The sequence below is a fragment of the Apodemus sylvaticus genome, chromosome 22, assembly GCF_947179515.1.
Source record: "Apodemus sylvaticus chromosome 22, mApoSyl1.1, whole genome shotgun sequence".
Taxonomy (NCBI): Eukaryota; Metazoa; Chordata; class Mammalia; order Rodentia; family Muridae; genus Apodemus; species Apodemus sylvaticus.
The window spans coordinates 14,896,475-14,923,384 of NC_067493.1; the positions used below are offsets into that span (position 1 = coordinate 14,896,475).

Here is a 26,910-nt window from a genome sequence, read left to right on the forward strand (position 1 = left end):
GTTACAAAAGCATAGTGAATTTGTATTTTAATTCATATTTATTTATGTTTTCCTAGCATTTTTTGAACAATTTCTTGAGGCTAAAATATGTGGTCTTAAGAAGCAAAATGGGGGGGGGAGTGAGCTGAAGAAATGGTTCAGTGACTAAGAGCACCGACTGTTCTCCTGAGGGTCCTGAGTTCAAATCCCAGCAACCACATGGTGGCTCACAACTATCTGTAAAGAGATGGTTGCGTCTGAAGACAACTACAGTGTACTTAGATATAATAATAAATAAAAAGAAGAAGAAAAAGAAGAAGAAGAAGAAGAAGAAGAAGAGGAGGAGGAGGAGGAGGAGGAGCAGGAGGAGGAGGAGGAGGAGGAGGAGGAGGAGGAGAAGGAAACCAAAGCTAGGCTGCCTGGGTGCTTGCCTACCTCAGGAGCTATTACCCAGTGGTTTTCAAGCTTCTGGGATGACTCAGGGCCTTTGGGTGGAATGTGCCCCCTTTCCCTGTGGACGGGTATAGATGAGGACCACGAACTGTCGCCATCACAGAGTGTACACTTATATGAGCAGTGTCAGGCAGAGGAACCCAAAGAAACCAAACCGCAAAGGCTACCTTGACAAACCTGAAGAAGCCATGCGCACGCATCATCCAAGAGCTGTTCCGAGGGGCCAGCATCACGGCTCACTGAATAAGAGGGCTTGCCACTAACCCTTGTCACTCAGGATGCAACTCCAGAACCCACATGGCTGGAGGGGACTAGAGAGATGGTTAAGAGCACTGACTTCTCTTCCAGAGGTCCTGAGTTCAATTCCCAGTAACAACAGATGGCGGCTCACAACCATCTGTAATGGGATCCGACTGGTGCCCTCTTCTGGTGGGTCTGAAGTCAGCTACAGTGTACTCACATATATAAATAAATCTTAAAAGCAAAACAAAACAAACACTGGACCTGTTCTGAGGCAAATTAAGCATCTCCTAGATTGAGTTCAAACACTGTGAGATCATCTTAGTGACAACAATTTCAGGTCTCATTCTGCAGATCTCGGGATCAAATAAGGGCCTTAGCAGGGTATCAGGCACAGCTTCCAAACTGAGACACACCCAAGCCGCATCTTTCTTTACAGAGTGGGATGAGAAAGAAATCTCACAAAGAGAAAACCTAAGAGTCAAGCGTTAGAATAAACAATACGATTTTCTCTGACCCATATTAAACGCAGCATTTGCTGATCTATCCCAGACCTTGACTGGTAGGACCTGGGAAAGCATCCAAGGGGTCAGTACCAGAAGCAGGAACCTGTTCCTTAAACCCCCATCCCTCAGCACAGAGCTGCTCTGCCCAGAACTCGATCTGTGAGTGATGAAAACCCTGACCTCATTCCTCTCCACAGGGAATAATTTTCTTCCCCCGGTGGATTGAAATACATTTAACTTTTTTGAATGCAACAGAATTTCATTAAGGCAGAGTTAGTTGTTGAATGGATTCAGACACAAACAAAGAAAAATCATGTTTCCTAAAACAGCTTTCATTTAAAAGATAGCAGTTTTGTTTTTGTTTTTGTTTTTTTCTGAGACAGGGTTTCTCTGTGTAGCCCTGGCTGTCCTGGAACTCACTCTGTAGACCAGGCTGGCCTTGAACTCAGAAATCTGCCTGCCTCTGCCTCCCAGAGTGCTGGGATTACAGGCGTGCGTCACCACCGCCAGGCTAAAAGATGGCAGTTTTAAATCCATTTTTACCCAGCTCCCCTGCAAAGGAGTTTTAGAAGGATCCAGGCACCAGGTCAGATGAACTAGATATGGGTACTCGAGAAAGTCTTCCTAAGCAGAAAGCAAGAGGCCCTTAGAAATGGTAACAGAAAACAAATGAGGGAGTGTGGACTTCATTCCCTGCACAGCACAGGGACCAGCCTCCCATATGCCATTGCCACCCAAGGTGACAAGGGACAGTTATGGAGCACTTAACAGCCTCGGGCCACATTACGTCACAGAAACCAAGCTGAGCTAGACACAGCATCTGGGCGCCTCTTGGACTGGGCTGAGAACAGTAAAAGAACAAAACGGTCCCAGCGACCTCGGGCTCTACCCTTGGAAAGGAGATGGGTCTCCCCATAGACTCAGATACTGAACTGTGAGTTTAAGAAAAGATACCCACAATCTATGCGTTAGAGAGAGGCGCCATACGCCAGAGCTGAGTGGTTCTGCGCTGTGTACACGGCGAAGCCGATCAGACAGACCCCCTAGCCAGTGAGCATTTAGGTAAGTGACAAGTTTCAGGAACAAAATGTCCCCATAAACCCAGAGTCAGAGAAAAAAAAAGCAAGAGAAAGGGGTGCTGCGTGCTGCAGAGGTGGGGACCCATGACACTTCCCCTACCTCTGCCCCTTCTTACTTTCACGGGCCAACCTAGAGCCGTGTATCTGCAACTTTTGATTTTCTTAAGATTTTATTTTGGATGTATAGGTATTTTACCTGCATGTATGTGTGCATGTTCCCTATGTATATCCAGTGTCTCTGGAGTCCCGGAGAGGTCACTGGGTCCCTCTGGAACTGTGGTTACAGATGGTCGTGAGCCAGCATGTGGGTGCTGGGAACCGAATCTGGATCCTTGGCAAAGCAGCCAGTTCAGATTGGTGGTGCTTTTTAGGGCGGTTATGCAACCTTCAGGCAGCGCAGCCAGTGCTGGATGAAGAACTTCACTGTAGGCAGGCTTTGCGAGCTTGTAGTTCCGCCCACTTCCGTTTCCTTCTGCGTTCGGTACCTGTCGTGGTATCCGTGTGAACTGCTTCCTGCTCCGGCCATGTGGTCCCCCGCCATCGTGGTCTCTAACCCTCTGGAACCATAATATTATTTTAATAAGCTTTGTTCCTGAAGATGCTTCGGGCTATGGCATTTTGTCACGGCAGCAGAAAAGGAAACGACAATACATGCTTATATTACACAGACCCGGAGATACTTTCCTTCTGCGCGCGTAATTGCCTGTTTACAGTGACCTAGCAACGAAGGCTGAAAAACCAAGGGTCAGGAAGATTTACTTTGCTTCTGATTTGGACCTGGTGTTACGATCCTGGGCAAATTATTTCTCCAAAATCATCCACGGGTTTCGGTGTTCAGGCTGACATTTGATTTTTTTTTTTTCATATTTGTAAGGAGGAAAACAGAGTACTGTGTGATAAATGACATCAATCCACCTTCACGATGCCTTCCAGATAAGCAAGTGTTAAAGGTATCTGTAAAGGTACACACCGGTTGGCTGGTTGGCTGGTGGCTTGAGAAAAGCAACACTGAGGTCGGTGGGGGCGGGGCGTGAGAAAGATAAACGAATATTGAAGCAAGTAAGTGGTCTGCTTGCCTCATGACTGAGGCAGTATGAGAACACTACTGTGGCTTAAAGGAAACGATAAAACTAGACACCACCACCACGGAACTCCGATAAGCCCAGGGTAGAGAGAAATAGCTAAAGTCGGGCTATCCTCACTGAGTTTAAAGATAGTGACTAAAGAAACTGAAAGTGAAGCAGATAGTGTCACTTCGCCTGGAATCAACACTCTAAAAAGAAGAGCTATAGCCATCTCTCTAAGCGCCGACACGACCTTCAGAGTCTCCCGATCCACCACCTGGGCATGAGGTTTCCCGGTGCTGAGCGCCAGTCCTCGCCCTTTACACCATGGGTGTTGAGCCTTAGGACAGTGGGTCATAGAAAAGCCCAGACACCAGTTTCTCCGCTGTAGGCAGGGTTTGGACACTGGGGAGCATATGTTACCGACAAGCCAGCTCTGGAGGACAGAAAGTCTTAGACGGCGTGTTTTTAGAAAGGGTGGGACATCCCCAACCTATGTGAGCAGACAGGCAAGGCTTTGTGTAGGAGGGTGGAGCTGTCAGAAGCTGGACCAGGGAAGGCTGCTGCTCTGAGGCTGCTGGGGAGAGAGGTCCCAACTGCCAAGCTCAGTGGCGACAGAGTCAGAGGGGAGGGAGAGAAATGGGCTTTGCAGACAGGCAGGCTGGGTGAGGTCACCCAGAGAGGCCCAAGGAAATGCGGGGGTTAGGGCCATGATTCTATCTCTCAGAGGCATTAGCTAGAAGGAAACTCACATTTGGGGGCAGACACTACCCCACAAGCCACAGCAATCGACCTACATCTTTGACCTACTCTTTTTCATCTGTGAAATGCTCAAAAGGCTCCCCTGTCCATGAAGCTGTTTCGTCATCTCAAAGGAGAGTTTGTGGGTGGGAAGGCTTGCACTCCCAGGGTGCTGGTGTGGATGCTCAGGGCTTCACCAGGAAAAGAACCAGACGTGTAAGAGAGCAGGGGGTCAGCAGGGCTATGTTGGCGTGCACTTTTGATCCCAGCACTTGGGAGGCAGAGGCAGATAGATGTCTGAGTTTGAGGCCAGCCTGGTCTACAGAGTGAGTTCCAGGACAGCCAGGGCTACACAGAGAAACCCTGTCTCGGAAAAACCAGAGGAAGGGAGGGAGACAGAGAGACAGACAGACAGACAGAGGCAGAGAGGCAGAGGCAGAGAGAGACAGAGAGACAGACCAAGACAGAGACAGGGACAGAGACCTTCTCTTTGACACAGGTCACAGTACTCGCCTTGGGGACTTTCAGTGTTCAGTTTAGGGACAGGCTATGGGTGCCCTGCTCTGTAAACGGCCTTCCACCAACTCCAGGAATGCATTAGTGGTTTGCCTGAGTTTTATCCAAATGTCATTCCCACCCCTGAGTAAATACAGGATGGGCGGCAACTGCAGCCAGAGAACTACTCCACCCGGTCTCAAGACCTATTTTTCCACCTTCTTTTTTCTCCAATTAGCTTTTTTCCCCTTCTCCTTTGAAATTCTGTTTGGACACCAGCCTCGTCTACAACCCCTTCCTTCTGTAGAGCACTCTTTGCGTACAGTTTACATTGTGTTGATTAAACAGCCAGTAGCTAAAGACTAAGAAAAGGTCGTAGATGTGGCTTCTGATTAGTTTTTTCAGAAGGAAGATCCATCCTATTGGAAGCCTTTCACATAATGAGGAATTCGTTAATTATAACGTGAGTTTGCAACAAACACAGCAGTCCTCCCTCCGCTGTCTTTTAATCTAGTGTTACTGATGAGGAACGCGGCATAAAACACGAATGGCAGTGACGTCGTTGCCATAGATACCATTCAAACTGGCCCTCAGCCCTCATGCGACCATTGATACCCAACAAATAGCAGCAGCAAATGCTACTCTAAAAGCTGAGCAACTCCATCTGAATAGCATAAGTAGGAAACTGACTTTGATACCATGCTTTCTTTAACCCAATATGCTACATTACCACTCCAGTATGCAACAGGTATAAAAATTATTAGCGTGACACTTGATTTTTCTTAGCGTTAAATATTTAAATACTCACATTTAAATAAATATTTAAAACCACATTCCAAAGCCAGGGGTGTATCAGTGGCTTAATGGCTTCCTTCTCTGACAGACCAGTTCTGGAATGCTGCAAGCCTTTGTGTGTATATGATGTGGGTGAGGGTTAGGTGTTCTGTGGCTGTGTTTGTGTGTTTGTTTGGGTGTGTGTCTGACAGAGGCCAGAGTTTGACATCAGGTGTCTTCCTCTACGGCTCTCCGATTTGTTTTCTGAGTGAGACAGGGTCTGTCATCGAACCTGAAGCTCACTGCTGGCTGGCCAATGGTCTCCGGGATCTCTGGTCTCTGGTCCTGGAATATTGAGAAACCTGGAGTCAGGAACCAAGGTAGAGACCACAGAAGAGCGGTGCTTACTGGCTTGCTTCCCCTGGCTTGCTCAACTTCCTTCCTTATACAGCCAGGCCCACCTACCCAGAGATACAGTGCTCACACTGGGCTGTTCTATATCAACCAGCAACTGAGAAAATGCCCCGATGACTCGCCCATTGGCCAGGGGGACAGCAGCCCCTCTCTTCCCGAGGACATCTGGGTTCGTGCCATGCTGACAAAAAGTAACCAGCACAGTCACAGTTCTTATGAACCCATTTATAAGAAATATACAGGGGGCTGGAGAGATGGCTCAGCGGTTAAGAGCACTGGCTGCTCTTCCAGAGGTCCTGAGTTCAAATCCCAGCAACCACATGGTGGCTCACAACCATCCATAAAGAGATCTGATGGCCTCTTCTGGTGTGTCTGAAGATAGCAACAGTGTACTCACATACATAAAATAAATAAATAATTATTCAAATATATATATATACACACATATATGTATATAGATATATGTGTATATATATTTGAATAATACACACACACACACACACACACATATATAGCTATAAACAGAAAAGGTGAAGCCAGAAACAGTGCAGACTGGCTATTGCAGGGCAACAGGGAAGGACGTAGGGAATCTGGTTTGTAGGTATGGGGGTTTCTTTCCAGAATGATGGAAAAGTGTGGGAGCAGAGAGAAGCGGCTCTTGTGGGGTCGGGAACACATGATGAGTGGCCTGCCGGCCTGTCACTCTGACGTGGACAACCATGCTACTTTACCTCACTCGGGCACTTGTCTCTGGCAAAGGCTGGTCACCAGGTGCCTTGCCATGTTCATCCTGCCCTGAGGAGCCACCCCATCTCCACCGAGACAAATGCCTGCCCCCTGCCACACCCCAGAGGACAGCCATTATCTATAGTAACGGCTCTCAGCCTGCGGGTCATGACTCCTGGGGAGGGGGGATGGGACCGAGGTGGTAGTGGATCAAATATCCTGCGTATCAAATAGTTACAACACAACTCATGACAGTAGCCAAGTTACAGTTGTAAAGTAGCAATGAAAACAATGTTATGGTTGGAGCTCACCACAGCACCAGGGACTGTGTTATAGGGTCACATCATTAGGAAGGGTGAGAACCACTGCTCTGAAGTCAAGGCAAACCCTACACCACCAGTGGGATGTCTGTCTCATGACTGTTTAGACACTGAACAATGCCAGCCGTCAGCTGCTCTGGCAGGACAGACAGACGGACAGTGTCCAGTGCTGCTGCTCACACAGGCTCAACGCTCACTGAGGCCTTCTGGGATTGATTTAGCTGCCTGTACAATGTAAACAGGCTTCTCCCTCACAGCATCACCGCAAGGCTAATAAAGGGCAGACCAAGAATCACAGCTAATGAGCTGGAGAGACGGCTCAGCGGTTAAGAGCACTGACTGCTCTTCCAGAGGTCCTGAGTTCAATTCCCAGCACCCACATGGTGCCTCACAACCAGCTGTAATGGGATCTGACGCCCTCTCCTGGTGTGTCTGAGATGATGTATTCACATAAAATAAACCTTTTTATGTATTTATTTTTTGAGTCACAGCTAACACATGTGCTTTTCTTTCCCTTCAGGATTTTTAGAACACCAGGGCCTTACAAACCCCACACGAATGGGTTTATTCTTCCAAAAGGGCTCCTCTTGCTCCAGACACAGCAGAATGCTGTGTTCCTCATTTCTGAGTTACCGCCATCTAGGGTGACACCCGGCACATATCAGATTCTACAACACGCTGACTGAATAAGTAATATGTAATTATAAGATGTGGTTCACAGGAAAGCCCCGAAGTAGCAGTTACCTCAGCCTCTCTCTCAATACTCTGAGTGCATAGATGATATCTCTCTGTGTGTACATCTTTCAGATGACCTTTCTAGACATCTATGGAAACAACAAAAAGGTGAATTGTTTCCAATAAACCAATAAACCAAGTGCTTAAAATAATTGCACAACAGAAAGGCATGTCTTATCACTAAAATATCGATCCAGCAGATATTTTAATGGATTTAATTTGGATCCAGCAGATCCAAAGTTAACTTTAAAATTTAAACTTGCCTTAAATGACACATATTCAACCCTTGGAAATAAGGGCGCTGGGACCTGTGAACCCTCAGAATGTCCTCCTAACACTTGTAAGCTCAGCCTTACTGGAACAAACCATCTAGCTGGGCTTTTGTAAAGAAACGTCTTAAACAGATGTTTCCCTTTCCAATAATCAGGCAGCTAATTAATATACCACAATCTGTTCAATGAGATGTCCATCCACTGTATGTATGCAGTACCCACAGCGGCCAGAAGAGGGCATCAGGTTCCCCCAGGACTGGAATCACCCGTGAATACTGAGAAGGAAAAGAGGGTCTTCTGCAGGAGCAGCCAGCTGTCTTGACCACTGAGCCATCTCACCAACCCCTGAGTGCTGACCATTTTTCAGCCTTAAGTCTCTGGTGCCCTCTGTGCTACGTGGCAGGATGGTGGTTAGCCTGGGTCATGCTGGGCTGCCGCAACCAGTACCCTTTGCGTACTCCTGCCCAGGTGGGTTTTGCACACATAAACACTGGGAAAACATTGAACTGTTACCCTTGTTATTGGAGGAAAAAGAAAACCCAGAAAAACAAAAACAACTGTCATGTCTGAGGATGCTCAATACCCGGATGTGCACCAAGAGAGGCTGGCAAGGGTGGAGGTGGGATGGGGAGGGGAGAGGAGGGGAGGAGGTGGGGTCGGGTGAGGTGGGAGAGAGCTTGCTAAAAAGACTTGCCAGGGGAGGGAAACTCGCCCAGTTCTCTGGCCACCCGGTTCCTACCTTGGGATAGCTCCTGAGTAGGGAAAGCTGCGAGAGCAAGAGCCCCTTAGAGGCGTGCACGCTGCCCAGGCTATCCCATCCAGTCTACGCTTGACTTGATGGGTGTAAACAACGGCCCAGGAAACCTCATCACAAGTCATGTGACTGACTGGGGCGAGGAGACCGAGCAGGGCAGTCCAAAACATTAAAACATTTGTCTAAATTCCTCTTTGGATTTCATAAAATCAGCCTTGTATAGACATGCACATTTGTAGACACACACACACATACACACCGAGCAAGAAAGAGATAGACACACACACACACACACACACACACACACACACGAGGGGCGACAGACCCAGACAAGAGACTTTTCTTTTGCTTTTAGTTGACAACAGTTTGTAGTCTAGTGAAGAACGACCGACCGGATCCCATGGGACCGCGGGAGACTTCTTGAGCCCCCAGAGAGGATGGGTGAGTGAGCGCCAGCCTCACGTACTGTGGTCTCCTTACTTTCCTTAAAGGAGCTGAGCCCAGGAGCTCTAGAGTTACAGGGGGTTGTGAGCTACCAGATGCGGGTTAAGAGCCCTGGGAGCTGATCTGGAGGACCACCTCATTAGGATGCAATTTTGCTGTATCTTTAAAACTGGTAAAGTCGTATGTTTATCAAAGCACTACCTTCAAATAAATTCCTTCATGATCTCTTGTCAGCCAATGTTTGACTTACACAGCTATTTTTATAAACCTATACACACCTGAAGTTGTTTAAAAGTGTCTCAGGGGTGAAGGAGTTTTGGGTGGACAAAGTTTAAGAAACCCAAGCCGATGTTAAAGGAAAGGTCAAATTGGACAGTCTCCAAGAGCATTTTGTATCTTACCCATCTCTCCTGATGTGGCATCTGTCCGTGACAAGGCTGATTGCTGAATTGAAAGAAACTCCCTTTGTATGGATTCGAAAGGTCATTTCGTGTGCACACAGTCAGAGATCTGAGGTGCGGCTTGCAAAACCCTGGGTAACTAGGAAATGGGTGTGGGGGGGTCTGTTTTTGCAGGGCAGGCTGAGAGAGGCTAGTGAGTGAGTGGAGAGGAGACTGATCACTAGCGCAGAGCCGAGGGTGGGGTACCCGAGGCTGGACCAGGTCCATCACTGCAGTCTAGGACCACACAGATGGAGCTGCTGGGCCCCCCTGGGAACCTCGGCAGGCAGCGTAAAAAAACACAAGTGTTCTGTTATGCAAATAGACTTCTACCTGGTTAAGCCAGGAAAAGACTTCCTTTTCCAACCTGATGAAAGAGACACTTGAAATGAGTCTGACCTTTTAAGAGTAAAGCAGAAAACTGGAAAGGCCTTTGTAATAAAGGAAACAGACTGAGGAGAACGGAGTTCAAGGTGCAGCGAGAGGCAGAGGAAACAGCCACGGGCAGCTTGACTCTGATAATATTTCTAACAGGGTCCTTTTCCTTCAGCTGTGTGTGTGCTGGGAGGGATATAAACACAGTTCGGTAACAACGGTGGTGCTGTTCTGACCTGTGAGATGTTCCCAAGGATAAACTGGATGAAGACAGAGGTTTCACATCTGTCACAGCTGGGAACAAGGCAAGGGTAGGAGGCACTAATAATAGCAAATGACCTTTGGCCTCTCTACTAGATGGCTGAGGTCTAGAGAAACATAAGGTCAAATTTAAAAAAAAAAAGTTACTTCAGAAGAAATGGCAAACTGTATTTTGGCCACGCCTCCTTGCATAAAAAAAAATGGTGTACCAACAAAACAAATCAAAAACAACCCCAAACCCACACCACTCAAGGTAATTTACCTCTTAGGTTACTGATAGCAAAGAGAATTGTGTATCTGCTGCTTGCTTGCTTGTTTACTGATAGCTTTCATTCAGTCATTCAGTCATTCATTTTAGTTTTTATTAAACCTTTGTTATAAAAGACTTTCAAATAAAAAACTTATGCAGAAGGATTAGTCAGATTTAAAGTCTGTATGCCTCAGTAAATTTTGGTACAGTTAGAAGAGCTGTAGAAGGAATCTGTTGTGCACTGCGTGTTAGCTTCACCTGTCAATAAAAGGCTGTTGATCAATGGGCTTAGGTAGTAAACAGGGAGGCGGAAGTTCCGGTGCGGAGAGAGGGCTTCTGGGATAGAGTGGCATTCACAGACTAAAACATACAGGACATTTTAGTTACGAGCTATTCAGGGAAGAGTCCCAAGCTATTGGCCTAGGAACGTATTCATATATAAGTCTCAGAGTCGTTAGCTCGGGGAGTTTGTGTGTGAGTGGAGGATAGTCCAAGGTTACAAATCACCATTCTGAAGTGGGGGACCTCACACTGGATTTCTTTTCCCAGTTCTGCAACTGTATTTGACAGTCAGCAGGTTAGCTCTCTTCCATATCGACCGTCTGTAGATTTTTGTGGTAACAGGCACGTAAGTTAGCGATGGGTAGAGCTTGTTTGGCGAATCCTCATCCTCATTACATTTTCTGGACAAATGTCCTCGGATGCGATGTGGAGCATTCTTTATTCCCTTGGCCCGGACAGCTTTACTGAGCCTGGGGTCAGTGCGCACATCTGGAGTCCCCATCTCCTTCAGGGCAAACTTGCAAATTTCTCTGAGTGCCCGAGGAGCGCGCTTCTTGAAGCCCACTCCACGAATGGGCTTGTGAATGTTGATGGTGTATTCTCGGGTCACCACCTAGTCGATGGCAGAACGACCCTTCTTCTCGCCACCCTTCTTTGAGGAAGCCATTCTGCTGGGCCCAAGTGGGAAAGGAAGGGAGCGAGGGATTGTGGGATGCATAGTCAAGTAGCCGTACAACTCCCCTTCACACTGGATTTTACACTTTCACTATCAACTCCACTTTTAAGTACTTATCCAACACACACACACACGAACACAGACACAGGAACACAGGCATACATGCACACGCACACGCGTGCAAACACACACGAATGCACGCACCCATGTACACACACAAAATGAAAAATCAGGAACAGTGTTAAAACCAGAATATAAGCTAGCTTTGTGTCATCTTTCATGACTTGTAGTTGTGTAGCCTCGGAAAGAAAACCACATGTTCTCCCTCAGATGCGAAGCTTAGCCTGTAATAGAGCTTATATACGTGTAGACAAGTATGCATTCGTGTGCACAGTATAGCATGTGCGGAGGTGAGCCAGAAAGCATCAGTGTTCAGTGGTGATGAAGGGAAGTCCGGGCATCAAACTCTGATTTAAGCTCCAAGGGAGGCAGGGACAGGCTGGTCCCCTCCCCGAGCCTCCAGCCTGTGCCTGGCAGTCGGCAGGTTTCTGGGACGCACTTACTGAATGCACGAAGCGTGTAAAGGGCGGGGAAACAGCACTGAGGAACAAGAGAGCTTAGAGGCTCAGGTTTCTCTGACTGCAGCCTCAGTGTCAGTCCACCGGGCTGAGCTTCTAGAAGGTAACTGGTCCAGAACACAGGCCGGGCCCATCGCGGCCTGGCTCCTCCCATGATTCCATGCGCCTAAGCGTAGACACTTGTGCTTTCTCCCTAGATTCATATTCCCACCGAGGTCATAAACTTCATCCTCAGCACGTGACCGGAACTGGGGACAGGGTCTTTAAAGAGCCAGTTGTGCTTATTACGAGAATGTGTTGTTCATTGTCTGGCAGCTCAGGCTGGGAGGCAACGCCCTAAGATCAGGCCCACAGTAGGCGTCTAGTACCTATGCTGAATGGATTCATTTCCCCAGGTTAAGGAGTCTCTTCACAGAGGTATTTAAGCTAATGGCAAAGCCATTTCTCAGTGGGAAGGTGGTTAGCTTACTTCAAGAACTGCACTCTCCCTGTCTCTATATCTCTCTGTCTCTGCCTGTCTCTGTCTCTCCCTCTCCCTCCCTAACCCACCGTCAAAGACATGGTCCTGGAACTCACTCTGTAGACTACTACACTGGCCTCAGAAATCCACCTGCCTCTGCTTCCCAAATGCTGGGATTAAAGGTGTGTACCACCGCCAACCTGGCTCAAAGACCCTTTCAAAGTTGAAATGTTATTAATCAGATTTTACTTTGATGATGAACAACAAAAGCCTGTATAAGAAAAGTCTGTATTAAAATACTGCTCCCAAAAAATTTTGTCCTCGCCAGGCAGTGGTGGCGCACGCCTTTAATCCTAGCACTTGTGAGGCAGAGGCAGGCAGATTTCTGAGTTCAAGGCCAGACTGGTCTACAGAGTGAGTTCCAGGACAACCAGGGCTACGCAGAGAAAGCCTGTCTTGGAAAAAAAAAATTGTTCTTTTTGAGGATTCATTTTTTTTCATTTCCCCAACTGGAAAATCCATTCATTGCATTGAGAAGAAAATTAAACGTAAAAAGTTACGTCCAATGTTAATTGTTTGCTTTTAGAAACATTCATTTATTTAGTGTGTGTGTGTGTGTGTGTGTGTGTGTGTGTAGCTTGTGGAGGCCAGAAGAAGGCACCCGATCCCCTGGAACTATAGTTACAGGCTGATCATGTGGGTTCCAAGTGCTGGGAGGAGCAGACGGTGCTGCTAAGTCTTCGCTCCAGCCCTGCAAAGTGTTTACTTAAAAGGCTGTCCTCATCATTCTTGCCTAAGGAGGAGTTATACATTCTCTCTGGCTCCCATGCAGTCTCTGATGTCTGCATAACTCCCAGCACGAGCTCCGCACGGGGTAGAAGACTGTGGAGTGTTAATAAATGCCGATGATGAATAATTAATAATATTAAAAATTACCATCATCCCCCTATCCTCACTCCCAAGAGCCGTGGCAGATGGTGAGTCTTGGCTGTGCCTGTGGCTGCCCATAGATCTCAGAAGAAGCCAGCGTTCCCAGAACAGCGACACAGGAGCCTCATGCATTTTCATGGTTGTTATTTCAAAGGTTCTTTTTGGCACAGACTCCGATGGCAGATGAGCTTGTACCCTTTATCACAGGAATTCACTTTTAAAACAACAAACAACTACAAAAATCCAACCAAACCGGACAACATTACAGGCCTGTCCTTGAATACAAAGGAAAGAGAGGGGCCAGGCAGAGCTCCCTCCTCTTTCCAGTCCTCGAAAATGTGATCTCCAGTGTGAATGCATGATAAACCTCAGAGATAGCTCGGTTGTTAAGAGCCCTGGGGCTCCCCAGAGGACCCAGGTTCAAATTTCCAGCACCTACATAACTGTTACAACCATGTGTAATTCCAGTTCCAAGGATCTGATGCCCTCTTCTGGCCTCCACAGGTACTGCATGCATTTGATACGCAGATATACATGCAGAAAAAATACTGATATACATAAAATAAAAACAGATTAATTTTCAAAAGTAAAATGGCAATAATCCAAACATAGCCATGTGTAGGTAATTAAATGGCATGGACATACTATCTACCTATCTATCTATTCACATATATCATATACTATCTCTCTATATCATATATATATATCATATGTATATATAATATATATTGTCATTATACGTGTCTTAGTCAGGATTTCCTGCATAAACATCATGACCAAGAAGCAAGTTGGGGAGGAAAGGTTTTATTCAGCTTACACTTCCACACTGCTGTTCATCACCAAAGAAAGTCAGGACTAGAACTCAAGCAGGTCAGGAAGCAGGAGCTGATGCAGAGGCCATGGAGGGATGTTTCTTACTGGCTTGCTTCCCCTGGCTTGCTCAGCTTGCTCTCTTATAGAACCCAAGACTACCAGCCCAGAGATGGCACCACCCACAAGGGGCCCTCCCCCTTGATCACTAATTGAGAAAATGCCTTATAGCTGGATCTCATAGAGGCAGTTCCCCAACTGAAGCTCCTTTCTCTGTGATAACTCCAGCTTGTGTCAAATTGACACACAAAGACAGCCAGTACAATACATATATTATATCTATATATAATACAGATGTATATATTGCTTTATCATTCACTTTGGCAGATGTTGAACATGTAACTGCTCTCGTAAACTTTATTTTCAACTTGCTGAAATTCTGCCACTAGCCAAGAGTGATACTGCACACACATGTAAGATAGCAGGTTTGGCGACCGACATAGGCCAGGTTTGCAGACCTTTGGTTTTCTTTTCTAGCTGTCTCTACAAAATATGTATCTTTCAGAGAGGGCGGCTGGCACACACGGTGAACCAAAGTGGCAACTGAAAGGATAGAAAATAATACAGCCTAACTCTAATGACCCCAAGAAGTCAGAAGTTTAAAATGCTATCTCACTTTGTTAGAAACTAGGTAAAAGGTCACATTTCAGAGCCCGCCCTTTGTTTAGAGGTAGCAGAAAGGCCTTGGATAGGTGATCCTGGCCCCATAAGGTAACTGGAAATGGGCTAAGCTTATCTTGCTTCGGTAAACTGCTTACGCCATTACCCCTATGCAGGAGTAAACGCAGCTATAGACATCCAAGAAAATAGGAAACTAATTGGCCCACTGAGTGTGGGCTCCGATAATTTAAACTGATTGACCTAAAAACTATGGAGTGGTACAAATCGATTGGCTCGCACTTCACGGGCTCTCCATGCTAAGAAATGATTGGTTTGTGATTCGAGGGCTTTGTTGTAAACTTATAAAAGCTGTCGCAATTCAGCACTCGTGTTCCACAGTCCTCTAACCCTCGCGGTGTACGGCTGTGGAACCTAGAATCCTGGAATAAAGAAATCCTCACGTTATTGCATCGAGACCGTTTCTCATGAGTGATTTGGGTGTCACACTGAGCAGAACTCACAGGCAGGCTGTGTTAAATACATGCTGTCACGTTCCCGCTCAACCTCCTAGTTTCCGGGGAGGGCATGACAGGATTGGGAGACATGCTTTTTTACCAGGGAGAACACGCACTTGGACGGCGTATCCGTTCTGCATGTTCATTTCATCACCAAACAGGAAACACCAGGAAGACTGGTACGAGACATTGTTTCCAAACTGTTCTGTGACTCATTTCATAAAGAAACATTTGAAAGAAAGGAGTGTCCCGGCCCACACACCGCAAAGGCCAACATCCGTGTGGTGGAAACTGTATCTGATTGGGGTCCAGCCTCATCAACTAACCGGGTCTAGCCTCATCAACTAACCGGCTGGAAACCTTGAGCTCTGGAGCAAGGGGGCAGCCATCCCCGGATGGCAGACAGCTCCTTCCTGTGCGGACTGCAGCTGAGACAGACACTGTGGACTTCTACTCCCTCTTTACACAATCTTGACACACCGTCCTTATTATATAGATGGAGAGGCTGAGGTTTGGAATTCCAGGTCACTCGTAATAAATGCTTTCCTAGTGAGATGTAGCTTTTTTTTAATAAGGTGCAATGGTTCCATGACTAAAAGTCTTTTTTGAGCCGAGTAAAAAAAGTGTACCTTTATTTTTTTCTCCATGGTTTCCATGCTGCCTCTAGCCTTTGCAACAGGCCAAGATAGCCCCTCCCTTTGCCTCTGACTTAATGATTCTCAAACAGTTTGGAAACTAGTGAGTATTACCATAAACAAACAAACAAACAAATAAGTAAACAAGTGAACTTGCCTGGCCCAGGAAGTGGCACTATTAGGAGGTATGGCCCTGTTGGAGTAGGTCTGGCCTTGTTGGAGTGGGTGTGGTCTTATTGGAGTGGGTGTGACCTTGGAGTGGGTGTGGCCTTGTTGGTGTGTCCCTGTGGGCATGGGCTTTAAGACCCTCATCTTAGCTGCCTGGAAGTCAGTACTCTGCTAGCAGTCTTCAGATGAAGATGTAGAACTCTAGGCTCCTCCTGTACTATGCCTGACTGGATACCGCCATGCTTTCTGCCTTGATAATAAAGGACTGAACCTGTAAGCCAGCCCCAATTAAAAGATTTATTTATTTATTATATGTAAGTACACTGTAGCTGTCTTCAGACACTCCAGAAGAGGGCATCAGATCTCATTACGGATGGTTGTGAGCCACCATGTGGTTGCTGGCATTTGAACTCAGGACCTTTGGGAGAGCAGTGAGTGCTCTTAACCAGCGAGCCATCTCTCCAGCTCCTTAAATGCTGTTCTTATAAGAGTTGTTTTGGTCATGGTATCTGTTCACAGCAGTAAACCCTAAGATAACAAGCAAACAAAACCATCCAAAAAATCACTTGAGATGCACAGCCTCAGTACTTAGCTGCCTGATCGACGAGGGAGCAGATGTGTATTAAAGACCTTTCATATGCACCACCATGGGCATTTATATCCGTGGCTGCGCTCAGGTTACAGACTTGTATGTCTGAGTTTATGAATAAGGCACTGTGCCTATTTTAAAGATGAGAAAATTCAAATTCATCAGCTGGGTTACTAATGAAGGCGGTGTGGCTCTTTGTGATTTATTATTCCAATTCCAATTTGGCTCAGCACCCAGCCTCCCTCTTTGTGTTTTTGTTGATTGTAGCACACAAACGAAGGCGACAAAAATCACAGTTAGAAACACACGGACATTTGAAAATAATTTAAAAGTAACATCTTAATAAAAATATTTAAATTTTGTAACAGTAGAGTGATAGAATAAATATCAAAAGATCATATATTCTCTTACTCAAAACGTAATATATTCTCTTTGAACCCTTTACTTAAAATAAGTACTCTCTGACAAAAATATATTTAAAATACACAGAATATTTCTTTTAAATGTGGTATACAATTAACATCTTATCTTGTGAAAGTAATTCTGACCAATTACTTTTCTCGTCTATGCTTATTAAAATTCTCCCCCTCAAGTACTAAAATTCCACAGGCCTTCTGGCTCTCCTAGTGACTTACCATCGCCTCCTAAGTCTCCTACTGTGCTCAATGACATCATCCCCACATACGGTAGTCCAACTGCTGTGCTTAATGACGTCACCACTCCATACAGTACTTGGGGTTAGCAGTAGCTTCTCTATAAGCACATTCCATATCTCCCAGTGTAATGGTAGCCTAGGAGATAGCAACCCTCCAAGGTCTGACGTTCTTATGCATAGCTGCACCCAAGATCTCAATCATGTTATAATATTGGAGGATTTTTTAAAGATTTATTTTTACTTACATTTGTGTGTACATCTGTGTGAATGTATACCATGTGTGTGTGTGTGTGTGTGTGTGTGTGTATGTGTGTGTATGTGTGTAGCATGTAGGACTCCCTGGAGCTGCCTGATCTGGGTGCAGGGAATCAGACTTAAGTCCTCTAGAACTCCTAAACCAGGTGCTCTTAACCACTGAGCCACCAGTTCAGCCCCTGAAGAATTTTGTTTTTAATGAGGAAAAAGCCACAGAGTATAAAATGTTGCTGGCATCCTCTTTCTTACATTGAAATAATAATGATAATGATAATAATAATAATAATAATAATAATTAATAATAGTGTCAACAAGGAACTGGTTCTAAATAGACACAAATCATTAAGGTGTTTTTGCTTGGTTGGTTTTGGTTTGTACAATTCAGCAATGAATAGTTTGTAATCAGTATCTTACCAATGAGGTCTATTAGACACTGGAGTGTGTTATTAATGAAAGTGTTATCCGTTCTTTTGATAATAAGGTAGGTGTCTTAATCCCAGCACTTGGGAGTCAGAGGCAGGCAAGCAGATTTCTAAGTTCGAGACTAGCCTGGTCTACAGTGGTCTACAGAGTGAGTTCCAGGGCAGCCAGGGCTACACAGAGAAACCCGGTCTTGTAAAGTCAAAAAACAAACAAACAAACAAACAAACAAACAAAACAAAACAAAAAAAAGGTAGGTATCTAGAACACTTTTTTCACTCAATATACACTGGCTTAACTGCCTAACGCTGTGCTGAATCTCTGGGTCTTGGAAGATGTGGTCTTGGCTTCAGAAGGACTTCAGCTAAGAGCAAGCTAAATGGTAACTACTAGCATGATGTATTTACCACGTAGGTTTCGATAAGACTCATGCTCTTTAGAAGGTAGAATCAGATCTATTAGCATCCTCAGTGCACATTCTTGTGGGTCGGTGAGCTGTGATAGGCAGTCTGGCGGGCTCAGGCTTAAAACCCCGGTGACCCAGCAGGAGGGCGTTTGACCACGCCTGTCAGGTAGCTACAGCCTCTCACAACCCCCTGCAGAGAGGTCTGTGACCATCAGTCATGTAGGAGCAGCACCAAGCCCTCCCACATGCACATAAGGTTTCCCCAAGCTCTCAGACCAAGCCAATGAGAAGCACCTGCTGTCAGACCCTGACCCACCCCAAAACTGCATATAAGACTCCTATCCAGAAAGAATAAAGGTGTGTGAGAACTACGCCACCATCTTGAGAGCTTCTGTCAGAAGAGCTGTAACACTGTCACTTGGGAAGAGGTCAGCTCTCCTGCACCCCTTGCTGGTCAGTTGGCCTCTTTCCAGCCCAGCGGGGCCCGACTCAGGGCAGGGCGTGGTGGAGTGACTGAGGTGGCAATAATGGGGACTGAGGTGGAGCCAGTTGCAGCAGTGGAGATGGCGAAGATCAATCCCCTTTCCTGCCCCCTTCGCCTGAACCCTCACACCTGGGCAGGCCAGAGATCTCCATGGAAAGCCCACATATTCTCACTGGGTGAGCTTCTTCAGAGTTAGGTTAGGTCCTGAGAGCCACACATTGCCAGTCCACAGGCAGGTGGCAGAAGTACTTGAGACTCTGCAGGTGTGGAGTTTCCATGAAACTGGTTTTTTGCATAAGACTACAGTTCTCTACCTCTCCTCGGGAAGGCTGGGACTTGTTTCATTTGGAGCGGAAGCAGGAATCAATCCACAATTCAGAAAATTATCATGTTGAAAGCCACACCCTACCTGCCTGACACTTGGTCTGTGCTCGTGTCAGTGTGCACAGTCAGGGCTGCTCTGCAAAGGAAGCTGCATCTACTTGTCAGGTTGACACCCAGGTACCGGTACCCACATGGCCTCTCACAACCATCTGTCACTCCAGTGCCACAGGAATAAATCTACTGCCCTCTTGTACTAACACATGTGGTGCACAGGCACACACACACAAAGGCATTACACAAACAAACGTTTTAAGATCCTCACTGTATGAAATATAAAAGAAGAAACCTTCGGGAGTGGAGAGATAGCTCAGTGGTTAAGAGCACTGACTGCTCTTCCAAAGGTCCTGAGTTCAAATCCCAGCAACCACATGGTGGCTCACAACCATCCGTACTGAGATCGGACTCCCTCTTCTGGAGTGTCTGAAGACAGCTATAGTGTATTTACATATAATAAATAAGTAAATCGAAGAAGAAGAAGAAGAAGAAGAAGAAGAAGAAGAAGGAGAAGAAGGAGAAGAAGGAGAAGAAGGAGAAGAAGGAGAAGAAGAAGAAGAAAGTTCCATCTTGGGTGAGGATTCTATACACTGATTCTTTCATGGTGTATAATTTTAGGCTTTAGGGTACACACAGGAAGGTTCCAGTAGGACCTGAGTCACATGGGCATCCTTGGAATTTTAAGAAGGTCATGTAAGAACATGATGGCTGGGTGTATGGTTAGAAAAATTATCTCAACAAAACTTACAGCTAAAAGAAATTTTTATTGGGACAATGCAAGATCAGCAGCTAAAACAATTTCAACTCTGCTTTGTCTTCCTAACCCAGTCTCTGAAGCGGGAAACGTGTGGCTTTTGAGAGACAAATACAATTTTAGGTTTTTCCTTTAACAGAAAAAAAAAAAAAGATTTCTCTGCAAATGAGGCCACATCTACTTGTCAGATTGACTTCCTAGGAACAGGCGGAAGGGCAGGAGCATGCAGAGCAATGCCAGGACAGCTATCCTGCCAGGGGCTACAGAGATGGCTCAGCAGTTATGAGCACCGGTTGCTCTTGCTGAAGACCTGGATTTAAGAAAGACAACCTGTTCTCATTGGTGGTTGTTTTAAAGGTTCAGTCTATGTGAGTTTGGCGGCTCTGAAAATGGACACGCTCCTGGCCTGCTGTCTGATTCTGGAGTGACACTTGATCAGCCCGGTGGCTACCAGGTGGAGACACTCAGCAGGCTCGTGCATGTAACTAGGTCACTCTGTCACAGAGCTGCTGCCACTTTCCCCAGATTTGACACACTGCGTTTTCAGACTCAACTGTGTAACCCACATCCTCAGAGGGAAAAGGGCGTCTACAAGGGGTATAGAACTAAAGCAGGTCACAGACCAAGCAGCACATTTGCCGCTGGGCCCTGCTCTGCACATAATTTATTTTAGAGGATTAAGATTCTATCTCAAGGGGCTGGGGGAGAAGAGCACAGCACCCACATGGCAGCTCACAACCATGTGTGACTCGAGTTCAGGGTATCAGGCACCTATATGGTACACAGACATACATGCAGGCAAAATACCCATAAATTATAAGAGAAGTTTAAGGGAATTTATCCCAGAATACACAAATTCACCAGGCTAAGGCAGGTTGCCTACACACACACACACACACACACACACACACACACACACATACACACACACACACATACAGGGGAGCAGAACCTGCCAATTTTATGGCAATTTGAGAGAAGCAAGCGAGGACCTGAGGCCCGAGGGCTGGTTTGATAGTGTACTGCCTCTCCCCCTCCACAGGAAACAGAACTCAGAAAACTTCTGCCAGATAGCAGCAAAACACATTTCTTTTTCCCTTTCTTTCTTTCTTTCTTTCTTTCTTTCTTTCTTTCTTTCTTTCTTTCTTTCTTTCTTTCTTTCTTTCTTTCTTTCTTTCTTTCTGTCTGTCTTTCTTTCTGTCTCTCTCTCTCTCTTTTATATATTTCGAGACAGGGTTTCTCTGTGTAGCCCTGGCTATCCTGGAACTCACTCTGTAAACCAGGCTGGCCTCGAACTCAGAAATCCACCTGCCTCTGCCTCCCAGAGTGCTGGGATTAAAGGCGTGCGCCACCACCCAGCCACAACAAAATTTCTTAAGACTAAAAGTAGTTGATTCTTTATCAGAATATACCTTGGGAACTTGAAGGATTAAATAGAGGTCAAGCTTTGTTGATATACTAAGAAGCAAATTTGATTTCGTATTTATGTTCATAATTATTCTCATAATGGCATCTGCTAGGGTAGTGGTCCTCAACCTCTGGGTCTTGACCCCTGGGGGATCACACGTCAGACATCCTGACTATCAGATATTTACCTTACAATTCATGACAGTAGCAAAAGTACAGTTCTGAAATAGTTACGAAAATAATTTTATGGTTGGGGAATCACCATTGTTGGGATTCAGACCTGGGACACACAGCTGAGGTGCATATTTTCATACCAAAGAGGACCTGGCCTCCAGGTTCTCCCAGCACCCCTCAGTCCCTACCTGTTTGTTACAGGCTGTGGTGGCATACCCCACCCTCCCCCCAGGGGCTGGCCTTCTCCCCAGAGACATTTTGGTCTCTGCCTCTCTTCTCCATCTGCAGGCATGCTCTTTCTCTCTCCCCTCCCTCTCTCTCTCCCTCCCTCCTCTTTCCTCTCTCTCTCTCTCCCCCCTCTCTCCCTTTCTCCCCCCTTTCTTCTCCCCCCCTCTCCCTCTCTCCCCCCTCTCTCCCCTCCCTCTCTCTCTTCCTCTCTCTCTCCTTTCCTCCCTCCCTCCCTCCCCCCTCTCTCTCTTTCCTCCCCTGTCCCCACTGCATGGCTTCACTGACCCCCTACTGTGTGGTCAGTGAATTTGCCTGACAGGTTTATTGTCGCCAAATAAACCAGCCTTTATATTTAATTTTTATCAAGCACAACAGGAGAATCGCTGTGCTAGGGACTGGTACTCAAAGGGTAGGACTCCACACAATCTCTTCCCTTGTCCCTAATGTCCTGAAGAGGCTATAAACAGGAGGAGGGGAAAACAGGCGCGTTTACTAGTTATGAATGCAGAACTCTGAAAAACCAATACTACCTCCGGAGTAGGGAATTGAAAGAAGACACAGGGGCTGGAGAGATGGCTCAGTGGTTAAGAGCACTGACTGCTCTTCCAGAGGTCCTGGGTTCAATTCCCAGCAACCACATAGTGGCTCATAACCATTTGTACTGGGATCTGATGCCCTCTTCTGGTATGTCTGAAGACAGCTACAGTGTACTCATATACATAAAATAAACAATTATTTAAAAAAAGAAAAACAACAAAACAAACAATTAAATTTGGCCGGGCGTTGGTGGAACACGCCTGTAATCCCAGCACTTGGGAAGCAGAAGCAGGCAGATTCTGAGTTCGAGGCCAGCCTGGTCTACAGAGTGAGTTCCAGGACAGCCAGGGCTACACAGAGAAACCCTGTCTCGAAAAAAACAAATCCAAGAAAGAAAGAAGGAAAGAAGACATGGGTAAAAAAGAAGACACACACACACACCCAGACCCTGTATTTTCTACTGTGTCAGCCAAGTGTATTCTTGCCCTGCCAGGATTAGCAGTGGGCCTTGGTTCCCTCCAGTCAGGGTGGGTGATAATAGCCAAGGCCAATGACACCCAGGGAGTTTTCAGGGTACACACACACACACACACATGTATGTGTATCTATATATGTATATACGTATATAATTCATATATATATATATGGATTAAAGAGATTATATTTCCCTTCTGTTAAAGAAAAGCATGCACACACCCTTTCTATACTTGAGGAATTTGTGCTCTGGACAGAGTGGAAACTCCCCAGCAGAGAAACAGGTGTTTGCCCAGGAAATAGGGCCCTAACAGGGAGCCAGGGCAGGGCTGTGCCCGGCTTCACAGACACGGCGCAGGGCCCAGGCAGACCACTGCTGATTACTCTCATCCCCTTTCAATTTGATTTCCTTGCTGCAGTATCTGCCTGGGCATAGTAACCACAAACAGCAAACAGGTTGCTGTCCTGCTCTAACCTCTCACTTGACTTCCCTCTCCTTGGTCCTCCATCCCAGTCTCCAGAAGTTCCCAGTTGTATCTGTAGTCTATTCACTTGACACAGGGGAAGCTGGTAATAAACACAGCCAGGGTCTGAAAGCCAAGTCAGCTTCCCCAGGCGACTGTACTGTCTACCTGTGGCGGAGGTCCAAAGCTGCATATGGTGACACCTAGTGGTGGCAATAGTCTCTGCAGCTGCATATGGTGACACCTAGTGGCGGCAATTAGTACAGAAGGAGAGGGATGCTTGAAGCCACTGACCCACCTAACATCACCCAACCTGTCTTATTGACTGTAGGCTCAATCTTACTTAGTCCGCCCACCTTCGCTACGACAGCCATAATCCTTAAGGGCTCAGTGTCTACCGTGAGGGTTCTTACTGACTCTTACCTCTGCTTACCATACTGTCATATGGCTGCACAATAAAGTTAGATCTTCAGAGAAATCTCTTTGAGTGTAACTTTTTCATTACAAGGGATGATGCAGTAAGCAGAAATAGTTTGTATTGAAAGGGCAACTCCCAGAGTGGTGGTGTTTTGAGTTGGGGGCCTGTGGAGGGTCATTATGATTAGATGACGTCATAGGGTGGGGTCCTGGTCTCAGAATTAGTGCTCTCAGAAAGAAGAGCCGGCAGAAATCTTCTACATGTTTCTCTCTCTGTTACATGATTAGACAGTGACAAAGTTGTCCTCTACCCTGATAATACCTAACCATGATACAGGCACATTTCAGAATGGCCAGAAAATAACTGTTTATTACATAAGCCATGTAGCCTGTGATTGATACTTGGTTACCACACCCAAAGTGACAGCCAATAATAGAAGCCACCTCTTTAAGTCCTCGTAGTACTCGGCATGAGCCAGGAAACAGTCTTCCCAGAGCCTCTGGGGAAGAGTTCAGGTTGGTCAAGGCCTTGAGCAGAGGGTCAAGTTCCTCAAATTGTGGAGAGCCAAGAGCGTTGCCCAACGGTAGCAAAGCAATACAGGCAGTTATCAAATTGAAAAATGGATAGAACTAGGGCTCTCTCTCCCTCTCCCTCTCCCTCTCCCTCTCCCTCTCTTTCTCTCTCTCTCTCCCTCTCCCTCTCTCTCTCTCTCTCTTTCTCTCTCTCTCTCTCTCACACACACACACACACACACACTACTTTTTCCTGGTGCTAACCTCAGCTCTCTGTTCTATTCTGTTCTTCCTAGTTATTCCAGGGCTAGCTCATTCACCCACCTCAAGCCTCCCCTGCATTTTATCTGGACTTCCTTCAGCCTCTTCAGTGGAACCTCACCCTTCTCTCCAAACACAGGCAATTTTGCCAGACTTTCTTCATACCACAGGAGACAGAATTCTGTACCCTAGAAAAATGTTTCTAGCAAGGACATGCTCACCAGCCCAGGATCCTAGGTATTTTTTGTTTGTGTGTTTGTTTGGATTTTATGGTTTTATTCTTTCTCCAGCTTAGCTATATTATTATATTTGAGGAAATTTTATTCAGATATTTTTTGGATAAGATACTCTTTTCTCTGTGAAATGGCATTTATGGCCAGAGTAGTTGGCAGCATGGATGTACAAAGCATCTCCACTTGCACATCCATTGTAATATGACTTACATTAACCTTGTATCAGGAAGAATTTACTCATCTACCAGAATCTGAGATTGCCCAAGTGACTTGCTACTGCAGGGCATGGGAACTGTGCCACCAGAGGAATTAGCGTGGAGCACGTGAGGTTGAGCATGTCCAAAGCCTGGAAATCTCAAAAGCTGAGATGAGAATCTCTCCTTGAGACCAGCAGGAGTGGGATAGCTCCCTCCCTGTTCCCATGCCTACCTAGGAATATGTAACCAGGCAATCACGGGAGTCAGCCTGTAACCAGGCGAGCCCCAGCCAGTTGATCACAGGAGTCCGCCTGTAGACAGGCGATCACAGGAGTCAGCCTGTAGCCAGGCGATCACAGGAGTCAGCCTGTAACCAGGCGAGCCCCAGCCAGGTGATCACAGGCTCAGCACCTGGAACTCTTCCACAGGCACATGAGGCATCTCAGTAATGACCTTTTCCTTCCCTGGATATTCTCACACTGTTCCCCAAAACCATATAACTCTCGGTTCACCCTGAATAAAGCATATCTGTTCAAACCTATCCCCAATAGATCAATATGGGCACGCTAAGACTGTCTTAGAGAGCTGCCTCATTAAAGACCATCAGAGAAGGCCTTCCCTCTTCTCTCACAGAGGTGACTTAGCCCCAGGAAGAAGTGAGGTGTCCTGAGCCCTCACTCCCAACCAGGATCCTGTTCAACCTGGACTCTGCCGCCCTCCTCCACCCTGGCAGAGAGCAGCATCTAACCTGCAGGAGGCAGAGGTAGACTGCAGACCCCACCCCTTAGGACTTAACCCTGTCCTCTCTGAGCGATGTACCAGCGCACCAAAGCCATAACTAATGGGTACAAGCAAAGGCCAAGTTAGGGCATAACGGCTTTCTCTCTTGCTTTGGGCCACGTTGGCCACTCCGTGGACAAACCAGTTCAGCACCTTGAGGTTAGAGACCTGTGGAGACAGGCCTGCTGCCCTCATTGTGTACTGACGGTACAGGAATGTGGAAAACAGCTTTATGTCCAAGCCAAGGTGGCACACACACACACACACACACACACACACTCATATACAATACATACCTACTCATACACATACATAACACACACACTCATGTACATACACAACACACTCAATCATACCACACACACCTACTCATACACATACCTAACACACACATTCTTATACACATATACATAACACACATGCATGCACACACACATACACAGACACAATCCTGCACACACACTTACACATATATGCACGACACACACTTTTACACACACAACACACATGGACACACACACACTCACACACACTCATGTACATACACGAGTCTGGGATTGTGATACTGTGGAGACAGAAGCAATTACTGCTGAGACCTTAGGCTCTCAAGACAGTCTGCAGTTGAACCTGGAGTTCATTTTCACACCACTTAGTCCAAAATACATCAGGTCTTAGATTTGATTTTGAGTGAAGCTTAATTGAGAAGGTCCTCAGGTAATGTCCTGATAGAGGGACAGGCAAAACGTCATCAAGGAAACACAGCTTTATCTTTGCTACACAGAATCTCCATTAAAAATTCAAAGGAAAATAGATGATGAGAAAAGTCGAATCAACCCCTAAGGGGTTAACAAGCCAAATATTCAAAGAAATATGGGATATAAAGAGTAACTTTTGGAGGTGTTAGAAAAGTGAGGAAAACTTCATGTTTTGTTGTGGTTTTTGAGACAAGGTTTCTGTGTGTAGTCCTGGCTGTCCTGGAACTCACTCTGTAGACCAGGCTGCCCTTGGACTCACAGAGATCCTCCTGCCTCTGCCTCCTGAGTGCTGGGATTAAATTTGTTCTTACAGAGGACCTGGGTTCTGTTCCCAGCACTCATAGGGCAGCTCACAACCTTCTGTAACTCTGGTTCCAGGGGATCTGTTGCCCTCTTCTGGCCTCCAAAGGTACTGCACACAGGTGGTACACATACACATGTGAGGGCAAGTAATTTTTAAAACTATAATATGGTGCTAGTGAGATGATTCAGT

The 26,910-nt window shown here is 46.3% G+C and overlaps 1 protein-coding gene and 1 pseudogene across 1 annotated transcript in view; both read right to left on the reverse strand.

The window, feature by feature from the left end:
* Positions 1–26,910, reverse strand: part of Fry (FRY microtubule binding protein) — a 393,490-nt gene that overhangs the window by 246,716 nt on the left and 119,864 nt on the right. The gene's annotated exons all lie outside the window — the stretch shown is intronic.
* LOC127673312 (60S ribosomal protein L31-like) lies at positions 10,496–11,430 on the reverse strand (annotated as a pseudogene).